Source organism: Choloepus didactylus, chromosome 8, assembly GCF_015220235.1.
Source record: "Choloepus didactylus isolate mChoDid1 chromosome 8, mChoDid1.pri, whole genome shotgun sequence".
NCBI lineage: Eukaryota > Metazoa > Chordata > Mammalia > Pilosa > Megalonychidae > Choloepus > Choloepus didactylus.
Window position 1 is genome coordinate 105,373,592 of NC_051314.1, and position 14,386 is coordinate 105,387,977.

The 14,386-nt window shown below is 40.3% G+C and overlaps 1 protein-coding gene across 4 annotated transcripts in view; it reads right to left on the reverse strand.

The window, feature by feature from the left end:
* The window catches only part of PPFIBP1 (PPFIA binding protein 1), a 207,306-nt gene extending 202,614 nt beyond the window's left edge, over nucleotides 1-4,692 (reverse strand). For all 4 annotated transcript variants that reach the window (XM_037845742.1, XM_037845740.1, XM_037845741.1 and 1 more), the window contains exon 1: nucleotides 4,471-4,692. The gene's annotated coding sequence lies outside the window, so the exon portion shown is untranslated. The remainder of the gene's footprint in view (nucleotides 1-4,470) is intronic.
* Between the last annotated feature and the right edge of the window lie 9,694 nt (nucleotides 4,693-14,386).

A 14,386-nucleotide genomic window follows, 5' to 3' on the forward strand; every position in this document is an offset into this window, starting at 1 on the left:
TATTATATGATGAAAGAAGGCCATACAGTTTTGACTTTGCTTTCACTTTATTCCAAATAAAGTGAATTCATAAACTTTCCTCATAAAACGCCACACAACTCTGTGGGGCTGAGACATTTGTTCAAAGTACTATAGAAAGAGAAAAAGTTGACAAAGGGACAGCAAAAGTACTTGGGTGAGCTAGATCCTAGGCACAGAACTGCAGGAGGAGGCAGGCATATTTAATGATAAATTACCTTTCCCAGGTCCAGGTCTCTGATACAGTGTTACATTCATAGCATGAAAGGGTCAATACACTTCTCACTGGGCCAGACACACTCAGAACTTCCTTGTTTGCCTAAAGAATTTGGTCACTTATTTATGAATGGACCAAAACAGCATCTTTTCTCTCTTTCACCAGGATGAAATTAAGGTTACCCTGTTCTCAAAGACACATACCAAGAATCATCACATCTGCTCTCCCGAGAGTGGGTCTGTTTTTATGTCAAATGCTTGATTTCCCTAAATTAAAGGAGAGGTGAAAATACCCAGACCTATTCTAAAGTTCAGAGGATGTCCGTAATATCTACCTCCAATCCCAAGCGTACTTGATCTTCTTCCTAACATGACCCATGTGTGACACATGAATCTTTGCCGGAATGACTGATATTCAAGGCAATTCAAGTTTAGACAATTCCTTCAGCTATGGACATTTTTAGGTGCACCGCTGAACACAAACCACTAAATGATCTTTCTATTCTGAACCTGTTATACTTGCCAACAAAAACAAGGTTGTGAGTGAAGGCCCATTAAAATGTGAGTCACACAAATTCCAGGGAGACACATAACCAAAGTCAGTCAAAGACAGTGAAAACACACCCACCTGGACCACTCAGAGTCTAAACCCACATTTCAGAAACAGAAGTTCTCTAATAGGTACAGACTGGAACATGTTTAACTCAGACACTTCTCCTACCCACTCCCCACCCCAAAAAAAAAAAACAGATCAACAAGAGCTGCCTAACAAGTGTGCAAACTTAAAACTCCTGGAAGGGTCCATTTTTTAATCTAAAATCCAGTAGTTTTAGTTCCTTCAAAGTGAAAAAAATATGAATGCAAAATGAACTCTCACCACTTGGCCTTTGAAACGTCATCAAGTAATGCCATACTAGCATCAATAATTACCATATTAAAAATAAAAAGTGTAAAAAAAATAGCAGAGTCTTTGTATTTCGTAGGGTGAGTTAGCTCAGTTAAGTTTATTAAACCATCAGCTGCATTTAATGAAGCATCAATCTTTGTGGTGGTAATACATGTGACAAAAGCTGTAGGCTTTTTTCTAGAAAAAAGTTTCTGACCTGCACTGCAATTAATCTGAGAAACAAATGACATCATACACTACAGATGCAGGGAACTGCACAGCCCAAAGCAGTTTTTGGACAATGTCAGTTTTTGGACAGTTTGGTGACTGATCTAATTGTGAAATTATCAACCTTGACTTGAAAGGAAATTCCAGCCAAAGTATAGACATTTTGTTCTCTTTATTTCTAAGCAATGCCCAACATCCCCAACCTTAACAGCTTTGAACTTCATACCTAAGCCCAGCTGTTTGACTATGGCTAAGAAAACAAACAAACAAACAACATCATGGTTCCCTAAATGTATCACTATTGGCTTTTAAATGGTGATTTTTTTTTTTTTTTCTTTCTTAAATTCAGACCAATGTGGCCTTCTAGGGAAATCTCTGGGAATTAAAACAAACAAACAAAATCATTACAATACCTCTGGCTTATGTTTTCACCTTACAGCAATGTTTCTTTAATAAAGATTCAGGACACAACCTAAACAAGAATGGGATAGTCGTTCATTCATTCACTCATTAATTATTGTTTTGAAAAGGTAACTCAAACCAGGCTGGAGACTGTAATAATATTTTTGAAAAGACAGAATGTTCATAAGGTCTTCTCTCGGTTAACAGTTGGAAAATCATGCTGTTTAGGATACAGATACTTTTTTAAACTGGAGATGAAAACCTCAGTTATTTTTAATGTAATAAATTATCAACGCAATCTAAATTAATTAGAAAAATTAAAATATTTAGTGAATATGAAAGACAGGTTTTAAAAGAAGTCAACTAGTCAGTAACTAAGGGGAAAGAAATGACCTTGTTCTGATTTATCTCCCGCTGGTACAGCAAGTGACAAAAGACTACATAAACAAACTAATTCTCCCTCAATGAACTTGTTTCCAAAAACTGTCTGTGATGCCCTTGAAACTAGGCACTACTGATTTGGAACTAGAGTGTGTCCTGAGATTTCGGGCCAACATTTGTCCATAAAGGCCAGGTTATCCTAATTTTTAAAGTAGCTTCTGGGACTGTGATAGTTGGTCAAAGAGAATTTAACCAAAGCCTGGTCACACCATTCTCTTTCAAGTTTTGTTATATGAAAGTACCATGTTTTATTATACCACATCTGCCTCATAAACACAGACCAAGAAAGAGAAATATTGGTTCAAATTAATTACATAAACTTAATGTCTTTACTCAAATTGAATGAAGTTTAAAGCTTTGGTATATTCAATTTCCTAGGCTAGAACTAGTTTCTTGGAAAGAAAGTATCAGTCTGAATTTGGCACATCAGGATAACCTCCTGAAAACATTCTTTTCTTGACTGGTTTTTGCAGCTCCATCCCTCAGTACTACAGACTACCATTTAAACACTCCATCAGCCAAGGTTCCAGTGAGCTCACATTAGCCCACAGGAATTTCACATCAACTCATTTTCTTTCCTACTGAAAAGTATACTGGAAAATACAGTGTGTTTTACGTTATTTCCTATAGCACATAAATAGAAAAGACTTGCTCAGCATTATTTCAGAATCATTAGCTATGTCTATTTCTTAGCCCAAAACACAACCCAGAATTGAAATGTGTTAATCTTTCCACCAAGCACACCTTCCCTCTTCAAAAAGCCTGCTCTTTGTCCACTTTATGCTATTTTAATGTTTTCAGGAACTAATAACAATACAGACCCAGGTGTTTGATAAATAACAGCAAAACAAAATCTTTTTTTTTTTTTAGTTCTGAAATCTAATTGTCATCTAGCTAGAAAGATCAAAGACCCCACCCATGAAGTCCCCTATCTGCACACTTCCTGACTCGGATTCATTAGACACAACATCGCTTCTTTCTTTTCCCATCTCCTGGAAATGCCCTTTTCTTCAGGTGCCTGGGATGCAGCTTTGCCTCACAATGATGTCCACACCCGACGTTTCCTACTGACCTGGCAACAGGGGGATCGCCACTGTCTGAGCAACTGCAGTGAAAAGGGAGGGAAACTTGACTCTGGAGGCTCAGCCCATACTTTTTTTCTTCTTCTTCAAAAGAATGAGCCTTAAGCACTGATTGAGGGTTCTGATTCAGTTTATGCCCCCCCCGCCCCACCCCCCTGAAAGTCAATCACACCCATTTAGTGCCCTGGGCACACAAAAGCTGCAGGTAGGAAAAGGGAAGAAAAGGTTTGAAACAGGAAATAAGCAAACAATAAAAAATCAGAATTATAGTCTTCTACTTCTCAAAATAATCTTTTTCCTCCCAACAGTCAACTGCTTTCCCCAAATACCAAACTTGGACTTGCAAATCAAGTTATTTTTCTATTGTTGTTTGCAGTTCTTATTGAAAGGAAGGACTTGTTTTGGTTCCACATGTTGGAAAGTTCCTGTTCCTATAATTAAGAGTTTGTATGCCATGCCTTCCACCACATTTCCCTCTTAAAATTCTCTTCTCTAAAAATGATCCCTAAAAACACAACTACAGCCTTCATTCTTTTCTCAAGCAACCACAGGAAACAGATCTGAAGATTCTCAGCAGCCTTCCTTAACCCCTCCAGATCACAAAGTCGGCAACTGAAAGGAATTCTCTGTTAAAATCTAAGAGTAAGATCTGAAGAGTTGGAGTCTTAGAAGTGTGCTCCCCCCCCCCACCCCAAGAGACCGGTTTTCCCACAAACTCATACTTAATACACCCCAAATAAATTTGTCACATCTTGCCTGGAATATATAAAGCGATGGTTTTTTAACGTTGGTATTCTTTCATTTATATTAGTATGTAAAGGGCCACGCGGCAAACTAAAAATACACACACACACACACACACACACACACACAGTTTTTTCTCTCAAAGAGCATAATTTTTCAGTTGCTGATCCATGAACACCTCTCTGATTGGGGTTCTCAAATACTTTTGGGAGACCAGGGCGTGTGGAACGCAGAGAAGACTTTACATGTCCAATCCTTTGATTATTTTTCACATATAAGCTAGTTTGGAACCACCACCACCCCCGCCTTCCAAAGTGCCCGCTCCCACTGGGAAACAGGAGAGTTGGAAAAGGAAATCCACCCGGGAAAAGGAGGGGCAGCTGCAACACCCAGCTACAACCACACAACGGTGCCACTTCCCTCCCGTCTCCGAGTGGAGCAAAACACCCTTACCTGGAGGGTGGAGAGCCGCTGGCACTAGTTCCAAAAAGTTCTGAGTTCTGCTTCACCTTCCTTCGGAGTTCAAAGCTCCAGCACTTCGTCCCCAGCGCAGGCACGCCCTACACAATTCCTCCGCCGCCGCGCTCCAGCCTTTCCCCACTCTCTCTCCCCTGCACCATGTCAGGAATCCGGGAAGGCACCGAGCTGGGAGCTGACATCACTCCCAGTTCCAGGTACCTCCCTCTCCCACTGCCGCCTTCTCTCCTCCCTCCCTGCAGGAATTAGCCAAAGAGAGTTAGCAAGGGCGGGGTGCTGGCCGCGCCTGGGCTCCGGCTGATTGGACCCAGGGAAAGTCACTCAGAGGAGTCAACTAATTTTATACATTCCTCGCTGAGCGAGACTTCAGCTGGAAATGGGTGTTGATGGAAAAAAAAAAAAAAAAAAATGCAGCCTTTCCTGCTATCAGTAAGGAACGGAGATAATGGTATGAGGAAAAACCTTGCAGATCGAGTGTTAAATGTTACTTGGCGCATTTACTATATCCCATATCAGAAATGAAACTAAGCCCCCTAGTTAACGAAAAAAAAATTTCCCTCTGTCATGGGCAAGTACGAGTCCGGCGGCGCATGGTGCAGAAAATGGTTCGCTTTAACTCATACAAATAAAGGAAAACGCCAGCTGTCCATTCTCCCTTTTTATCTTGGGACTGGTGGGTGTTTCCTTAAGAGGGGGGAACCACTTTGGAAAGATTTAGAAGGGAATCCTAGAAACAGCGACCCAGCTCTGAATTGTGAATTGGTGGAGGCGTTATCAACCATGTGGCTGCTTTTCTTGTAGCAACGAAAGTCACATCACACAAGCTGCCAAGCAAATAAAATTGAACCTCTGAGGTAAGAAAAATTACTACTCACCTTTTTAGGGACTCTAAGGCTGCTGTTTTAATGCATAACTGAAAGGGGGCGGGCGGGGGAAGGGTGATCTCACAATTCATTTCAGCAAACCACATGAGAATAATTACTGCTCAATGGAACCATTTGGAGAAGCTGAACTATCAATTAAGAATTAGCCGACATTTATCTTTGACGGATATCATGCTGTATAATCCCTTTGGCTTATAGAACATTAAGATTCTCTGGAGAGGGTTCTTTCAATTTACCTAATAGCTGATTCAAGACAGAAATGAACGGTGAAAAGTGGCTTTATTTGTATGAGATGTGGGTAGCATATTATCTATCATCATATAGAAGTACAGTGAATTACCTTTTTTTGCTGTTTATTTTTTGATTGATGACAACTTGCCATGTATTTCTCCATTCTGCCAAAAAATTGTAGAGGGATGCACAATGTGTATCATTTAACCCTTTAAAGCATCCTGTAAGGTGAGTGTTGTTAGCCCCATATTAACAAGAATTCAAAGACTCAGCCAGGTTACCTAAGTAAATTGCATCCTGATCACCCAGAACTGGAACTGAAACCAATGTCTATTTGTCTTCAAAGCCGTCTTTTCTTTCTATATCTAGAGTATTGATTGTCAACAATCTACACTCTTTCAGACACTATATGCTTTAAAAATCTACAGACCCAGGCTACTACTCTCACATACCGTACTTTATATTGTTACTGTCGTGCTCTCTGTCAGATTTACACAATTCCAAGCTTCTAACTTGTATTTCTGGCTCCATTTTTGCCCAGCACGAATTCTTTCTATGTACTGCTAACAGATGAGTTTTCTAAAACAATGCTTGGTTTTGTCATCAATATCTTCCCCTCTAAATCTGGTCCCCTTTTCCCTGCAATTTTTAGCTAGGCATTGAAAACTCCCTAATCTGGTGTCTATTTACCTTTCCCATTTTATCTCCCACTTCACTCCTGGGAAACCCTCTGCTGTAGTCTAACAGGTCTACTCACAGTTCCCTGCTTGGTTCTCACCTTCTGGCCTAACGGGAATACCCACTCTTCCATGTATTTAGTCCCACCCTTCTCTCAAAGCCCAGTTCAATTCCTTGTCCTCCACCATGCCCTAGTTGGGTGCTACAATGGACAGAAACAGGGCATTGGATCCATCCCCCAACTCTGCCACTTAGTTGCTGTGTGGCCTTGGACAAGTCACTAAATCATCTGGGGCTGATAATACTCACTACAAACGTTATTGCAAGGATTACTGAGAAGGTACAGGTCTGTAATACATGGTTATGTATGTCTCATTATACCCATTTCATGTCTTCCCAGATCCTGAACAGCAAGCTCTGTGCTTAATACCTCTTTGTATTCCTTCTGCCCATTTCAAGGAAAAGGCCCAATAATAAAATGGGCTACAGATAATGGATCATTATATCACATCTAACTTCCTCGAATTCCTTAAATGTGCCCTGCCCTCAAATAATCTCTCAGCCAGAAACTTCAACTATCTCCTCTTTTGTCTTTATTTTTATGCTTCCACCAGAACCCTTCCCTTCCCCCACTCTCCCACCATTCATTCAATGTAACTCCCTCAGATAACCTTCTGGACCAACCAACTACTTACACTGTCCCTTAGAGTCACTCATCCTTCCCTCTCCCTCACTCTCTGGGACACACTAGTCTATCAGTGCCTGTCGCCTGCCTTGCTCCCCAAACGCCTTCAAACAGCGGCTGGGTGGCCACCAAGCATTCCTCCAGCCCCAGTCATAGGATGGCTGCATCCCCACTCACAGCTCATATTCTCCTGAAACTACAACTAGCAGCAGATGAGGGAGGGAATGTCCCACCCCCAAAGGGATGGCAGGATAGAATAACAGGAAGTCGCCTCCCTCCCCTCTGCAGCTGGAGTGATAACAGCTGCCATCAGAGTCTAAAAAACAAAAGACCCAAGAGGAAAGCTGAAAACAGGCCAGGTCTGGAGCAGTAGTGCTCAAATCAGGGGTTATGTGGTTGGGGTAAAAGGAATCAGTGGGTGAGATTTCAGGCTCACTTCCCTTTCTCACTTTAATCAGAGTTACAAGTAGCTCTGCTCTTATCTGTTTTACATTTAGGCTTCCCTGTAATGTTTCATTTACAAAGGGGTTCTAACACTTAAAAAAATATATTGAAACCACTGGCCTCTAGTTCTCCTGAGGAAGCTGCAAGGGATCAGGACACTACAGCAGAAGCAAGACAGGATACCTCAGGGGCAGCTGAGCAGTTAGCCAGAGTTCACTACAAAAGCAGTGGAAAACCTGCAGAGAATAACAAAGGTAGAACTTGAAATGGGCCCCAAAGTTCAACATGACCTTTTTGGATGTGAGAACTCCTGCTACAGCATTCCTGACAGGGTGCCTTCCAAACCCCCACTTGAATTTATCTAGCAACAAGGAGCACGCCGGCTAGGAAAGCAGCTCATTAAAGATCTTGGATTCTGTTTTTCTGACTTTTTCCCCCAAAGGCTCCTGTTCTGCCCTCTGGAAGAAGAGAGAACAAGTTGGCTCCTTTCTCCTTTTCTGACTTCATCCTCAAACCTATGTAGGCATGAGGGCAGTCCCTTCTTTGTTTGTTAGATGCTCACCCGACTCGTCAAATCCATATCATTTTTACTGTCTGGTCTTTACTGGCTTCCAGGTGCAAGTTTCTAAAGCACAGTCCAGATCACTCTTAACTACTTTCAAAAACACTTGAATGCTTCCTTTCCCCAGAGAACAAAGCCTAAACTCTGGACTGGCATCCAAGGGTTTTTATATCCTAGTACCCAACTTACATTTCTAAACTTAAAGTCCACATTTCCTCATACTCCCCACACTGCACAAGCTGAATTACTATGCACCCATATTCTCTGATAATGTCTTCTCAGTTAAGAATGACTTTTGTCTATTGCTTAATGAGTTCAGAGTTTCTGCTGGAGGTGATGAAAAAGTTGGGATAATGAATATTGGTGATGTTAGCACAATATTATGAATATAATTAACACTACTGAGTTGTAAACTCGAAAGTGGTTAAAATGGGAAATTTTGAGCTGTATATATGTTTCTACAATAAAAAGTTTAAAAAAATTTATGGCTTTTGCCCTTTTCTTTACATCTTTATGTCCAGTCTATCCTTCAAGGCCTAGTTCAAGGACACCTTTGCCACAAAGCCTTCCCTTCCATAACTGGAAGTAATTGCTCCCTCTCCTAAAACATAAATGATTTATCAGTACACTCCAGGGCAGAACTAGGGAGTGAGAAGTGTGGACTTTAAAGAAGGTCAGGCCTGGGTTTGAATACAGGCTGCAAGATCTGAGGCCACTTTTCGAGTCTTATTTCCTCAAGCTGAATGTGAAGATGGACATTAAAAACCACCTCACAGGGTTGTTCGAGGATTGGATGAGATGTCAGATACAAGATCACAGAGCACTTTATCTGACACATAATAGGTCCTCAATAAACAAATTTTCCTTTTTCTTATGGCATAAAACAATTAGACTCTTATTTTTATATATGACTTGTCTCTCACTGTCTGTTCCCTATAGCCCTTCATGACAGGGTACTAATTTGTTTCATTTTTACATCCTTTTTGGAATCTAAAGTCATGTCTTGCCCTATTGACCCTCAATAAAAATTCACTGAATGAATGAATGGATGAACAGATGCTATCGTTTGCTTAAAACTCCTAACTTGCTATAAGCTAGGTCTTTAGAAGTTCAAGAATACTAGACCAGAGTGATCACAAAGGATCTGGCCACCTGAAACTATTCTCATCCCAGTCACATCACCAAACACAGAATGGGCTGGACATTTGGTATATACATCATAAACCCAAATCCAAATGAAACAAGCTTAGTCCTAGAATTTCTTCTAAAGGAAACTGCTGCTTGTTCTCTCTGATTCTGAGCATGGTATTGGTGATAACCTGGACACCATTTTAATTGCCTTTAGCTGGAGGCTAAGCCTCTATTCATCTATCACCACCAACATCATTCCCTTCTTGTCCATGGAGACAGGTTAGAAGTACGCACAATATCTCACTCCAAGCAGAGAGTCTTGTTTAATCATTCTTTTCTTGTAACCCAGATTGTGCTGGTTATTCTCCAGTTACTCCCCAGATAAATTCAAAAGCCTAGTTTTTCTTAAGACTTTACATTCAACTTATCCATATTATTCTGCTTATAAATTGAAATGTTTTTAATTAAAAATAGGAATTATTGCTTTTCATGGTCTTTAATTAATGTTCAATTGATGGCTAAATTAAACAAATTAAATTCCCTTAAACAATTAACTTCATTTACAAATTTAGTTAATTGAATTTTCTAAAATTTTGAACCTAGGTATGTGTAGTTCCTATATTTCAAGAGAGGTCAAGATGGAGAGCCAGCCCTGTAAATCCACAGAAACAATTTCTGTTTTTCACTCTATGCAGATTATCGTAGCAGACATTTTCTCAAGCTGTCAGGACTTTCCAGAGGTTACAGGTCACTGGCATTCCTTCCTGCATATTGTACCCTGACCTCTTTAGAGGTCTCACGTAGATGCTCAACTGACATCACGTTACTCATAACCAGTAACTCCCACCTTGGTTTTCAGCTGCCACAATATTAAGTAAGGCTTTCTTTTTTCCAAATAATATATTATGACTCATTACTAATCAGAATTTACCCAATTTGCCATTTGTGGTGCACCCCATTCTCTGAACTGGTGCCACATACAATTCCCAGGCCTCCTGCTGATCCAGTAATTCCTACTCCACTCACCTTTTTACTTGGGTAATCATTAATTTGCTGTTACTTTATTCAGTCTCTCCTAATCCTTAACTGGAATTCTTCTACTTAACTAGAATATACGCATTAAAATGGCATGTTAGACTTCAATCCAGAAACTTCTGTGTATGAAGACTAAAAGGAATGAATTTTAGCTGAAAACAGATGTAAGATGAGGATGGGACAACAGAATTAAGTAAATACTTTCATTAAAGGAACTCTTGGCAAGTTGAAACAAGTCACTGATTAGCAAATCTGCAGACTAGAGCATCTTATCTCCCAAGCCCTATAAAAATTAAGTTGTCTGCTGCCTTCCCTGGCTCCTCCTGATTCTATCTTCAAAAGAGCCTTTCCATGAAGGATGCTGACTATACAGGCACCTGAAATGCCAGATAATTAGTACTGTGGTTTGTTAAACTAGCCAGGGTATTAAGGCAGCAGAGAAAGTGTCACAACTATCACGGTAGTGCTTTAAACCTCTTTACTCTTATTTCACCTTAGGTAATTTCCCTTTGACCCCATCTTGCTTGAATTCTGAATTAGATATAAGTGCAGTAGCCTTAAACTACCTTTTATATTGGAAGATGTCATTACTGGAAAAGATCAGCATCCATTCCTGAACAAAAGGAAGTGTGAAAAACAGCACCTCTTCTTTGGCGAAATTAAATAAGCACTGCATGTACTCTGAGTTTTAAGACCTAAGATCACCTGACACTTCTGAGCTTCAGCTTCCGTATCTATAAACGGATGCCAATAACGCTAAAGAAAGAGTGTACTGCAGGGGAGTCCACGAACCCCTCGAAGCTGCTACTCCACAGACTCCTCTGACAGTCAGAAATGATTCTTTACACTCGGGATGTCTCAAAGTCCTGAGACCCTCGCCACTTGGACCATTAACGATTAGACCATGGATTCCCACCTACATCAAAGACCGCCATATTTAAACTCAACAGCCCGGGGCGCGCGGGCAGGCGCAGGAACCCTGACCAATAGCAGAGCTCCATACTGAATAGTCACTAACCGACCCCATCAAATCCACTCTCGGGACACTGAATGAGGGGCTAAAAGCAGTAAACAGAAGCGTGAGTATGAAGCCATGAGGTAAAGAAAATAAAGTCAGAGCAAAGTAAACAGTAACTGCAGGAAAACATAAAAGGGAAAGAGGCAGAAGCAGAGGGTGACATAGAAAGTATCAGGCACCACGGGGTAGTGGGTAGCAGCTGGAGAAGACGTCGAAAGTACAACAAAAATTAAAATGGTAATGATAATGGCAAAAACATACCGTATTCTGCGTGCCAGGTACCACTTTAAAGGCTTTGAATATATTAACGTCGGCCCTGTGAGGTCTGTTTCTATTTCACAGATGAGGAAACTGAATCACAGAGAACTTAAGTAACTTGCTCAAAGGCGCACAGCTAGGAGGTGGCTTGGTTCAACCAAGCAGTCTGGTAGTAGACGCTGCGCTGAGAGAGAAGGTGAATTACAAGAATTATAAACTGGTTGAGTCACTGCCCTGAACCACGTTTCAGTTCTTTTGACGCTTGATGGTTCAGTGGTTTGCTGCATTTCCTTTGTTTCCCAACTATTCTTAACACTAAACCTCCACCACCTGAGGTAATTTGGACAAGCCTTAATGCCTTTCCACTTGAGAGAGCTTAGCTAATAGGAATGATAAATGTGAGAATGTTTTACCGCCCCTGAAAGAAATGGAATGGAAAAAAGTAAAGTGTTTTTATTCCTAAATGAGGTGAAGATATGGTCTGTGGATCAAGACTTAGTTTGTTGCTAAATCGTATTTCTTTGTGACATTCCTTTGGGTCAGCCTTAGTCTGTCTTGTTGGTGCTACACACTGCGGGAATTCTCGAATGTATTAGTTTTGAAGGTGTAATTGTCATTGCATATTAATTAAATATAATTATATTAATTACATGGCCCTGTTCTACCTCATTCCTTCCCAAAGCAGCTAGAATGATGAGGGTGTGGTTACAGGGGCAAGGAACAAAGACCAAAAGAAAAGGAACTTGAATATTGTTTTATCTTTCTACATCTCTCGCAACATCGCTCTGTGGGTCCCGGTCTCTATGTTGTGAAAAAAGAAGTGCCCATGAGGTAGTGGGAGGAGGAGCAGCAGCAGCTGCCCCAGGAGTAGCAACCAGACTTTTTTTTTTTTTTTTTTCCATAAGGGGAGAATGAGATTGTGAGGATAGTTTCTTGAACCCACCCTAATTGCAAAATGGTAGGGAAACATTCCTGATCACATTCCCCTTTCTAATGGGGGAAATGGAGACTGACCAAGTGGGTATTACTCATTTCTCAACAGTTGCCATGGCCCTTCAGACCACCTCCAACTGGGAAAAACAAGAGTGAAGAGACTCCTTAGCCCCAAAGGCCTTTGTTCTCTTGCTTCAAGGTGGTCAAGTCCTCCCCACCTCCGCAGCCACCTATTTGTTCATCAAAGTTATTGAAACAGAAAGGAAGTGAATGGTTTACCTCAGAAAACTGAACTCGTTAGCCTCAGTTTCCTCATCTGTAATATAAGGATAATGATACCTACCTCGATGGCTTGGGAGAAATATACAAGACACAGCAAGCACTCAGTAAATGCTACCTCTTATAATTGTCTTCCTTGCTATATTCAGCTTGAAAGAGTTGGCCACCAGATATTTGCCCAGTGCGTTGAGACAGAGTCTGTATTTTTTATGTTCTTCTAGGATAATGAGCAGATTGGATTGCCCAGGAGCTGGGCATCATGGGAATTTGTTCATTCAACTTTTTAAAGGTAACCTGGCTCAATTCCTCTTGCTGGCATAAGATTTTTGATACCATGAGAATTTTGTATTTATTAATGATGCCATGTTCCAGGCTTTGTTTTAAACTTAGAGGACAGGGCAAGGAAGATAAGATCCCTGATTTCAGGGAGCTCCTCACATTCTAGTTTGGAATGGGGATGACAGAAGGTAAGTAAAGAAAAAAGAAAAAGAATATCAGAGGGTGTGTGCTATGACGAAAACACAGAGGTGGTGTAGATGAGAACAGACAGGACCCTTTAGATGAGGTGATCAGAGTTGCTATTGTATTTTAGTTCTGAATGCCGAAAACCAGGTAGCTCCACAGAGATCTGGGGGAAGAGTGTAACCCATAATATTCTTTGAAATTTGCTCTCTGACTACTTGATAAATTGCACTTGGAAAGCTGTCACTTCTGTGTGTGTGTGTGTGTGTGTGTGTGTGTTATATTCCATAATAAAAAATATGTTTAAAAAAAAAAAGGAGGGTGGCTTGGGACACAGTGAGTGAGGTAGAGAGTAGCACAAAGGTGAAGAATTAGGCAGTGGCCAGATCATTTAGGATCTTGAAGGAGTTCAGATCGATTCTTGTTATAATGAGAACAAAGTCATGGCATAACTTAATACCACCTCTTTTTTCACTAAAAAAACTTGCCTAAACCAACCTCGTTTTGCTTTTATTGAATACATTTGGAAGAGTGGCCACTGGTACAAGGAAAAGTGCTGCTTTCTTATAGGACTCATTTTTTTTTTTAAAACCCAGTTCAGTCAGAGATTTATGCAAGTCAAGAAATTATTTTGCAATTTTGTGACATGCTCCTTTGTTGTTTAACTAAAAAAAAAAGGCACATTGAAACAACAAAATTAACTTGCTGAGTGAAGTAACATTTTGAGAAAGATAAATCAGATAATAGGGTTTTATTTTGCTTAGAATGTTCTTTTCTTTTGGTAGTGAAGTATGGTTCATGAAATCCACAATCTTCTGTAGGATGAGTATGTTCAGATGGGAAGTTAAGGAAGTGCATCCCAGGGACAATTCTGGGATATTCTGTAAAAGACTCATTTTTAAGACTGAAATTTCCTATCAAAAGGGCAATCGATGGATGTTGTAAGCTAATGATCCCATCGTTATATTAAGAAGGAAAAGAGCCAGACTCTCAACTCAAGCCTGCCTTGGGTGAGGTTGAATTGCAAAGAAATTGAAATCTGCTAAAATACCAGCCAAAGATTTAGAATTTTATGTTTTGTGCTTAAAAATTGTTTCTGTATGGTATTATTACATGAAAAATGATTAGGGTTAGAGATCTTACTCTAATCCATTGAGTCTACTGGCTTTTAATTCTTTTAGAAGGTAATAAATGTAGCAAAGAAAATGATTGCCCCTTCCAAAATGTCACTCAGAACCTACTGACTTTATCTCCTGAGAAATAATCTTCTAAAGATCAGCTTTATTTGTCCT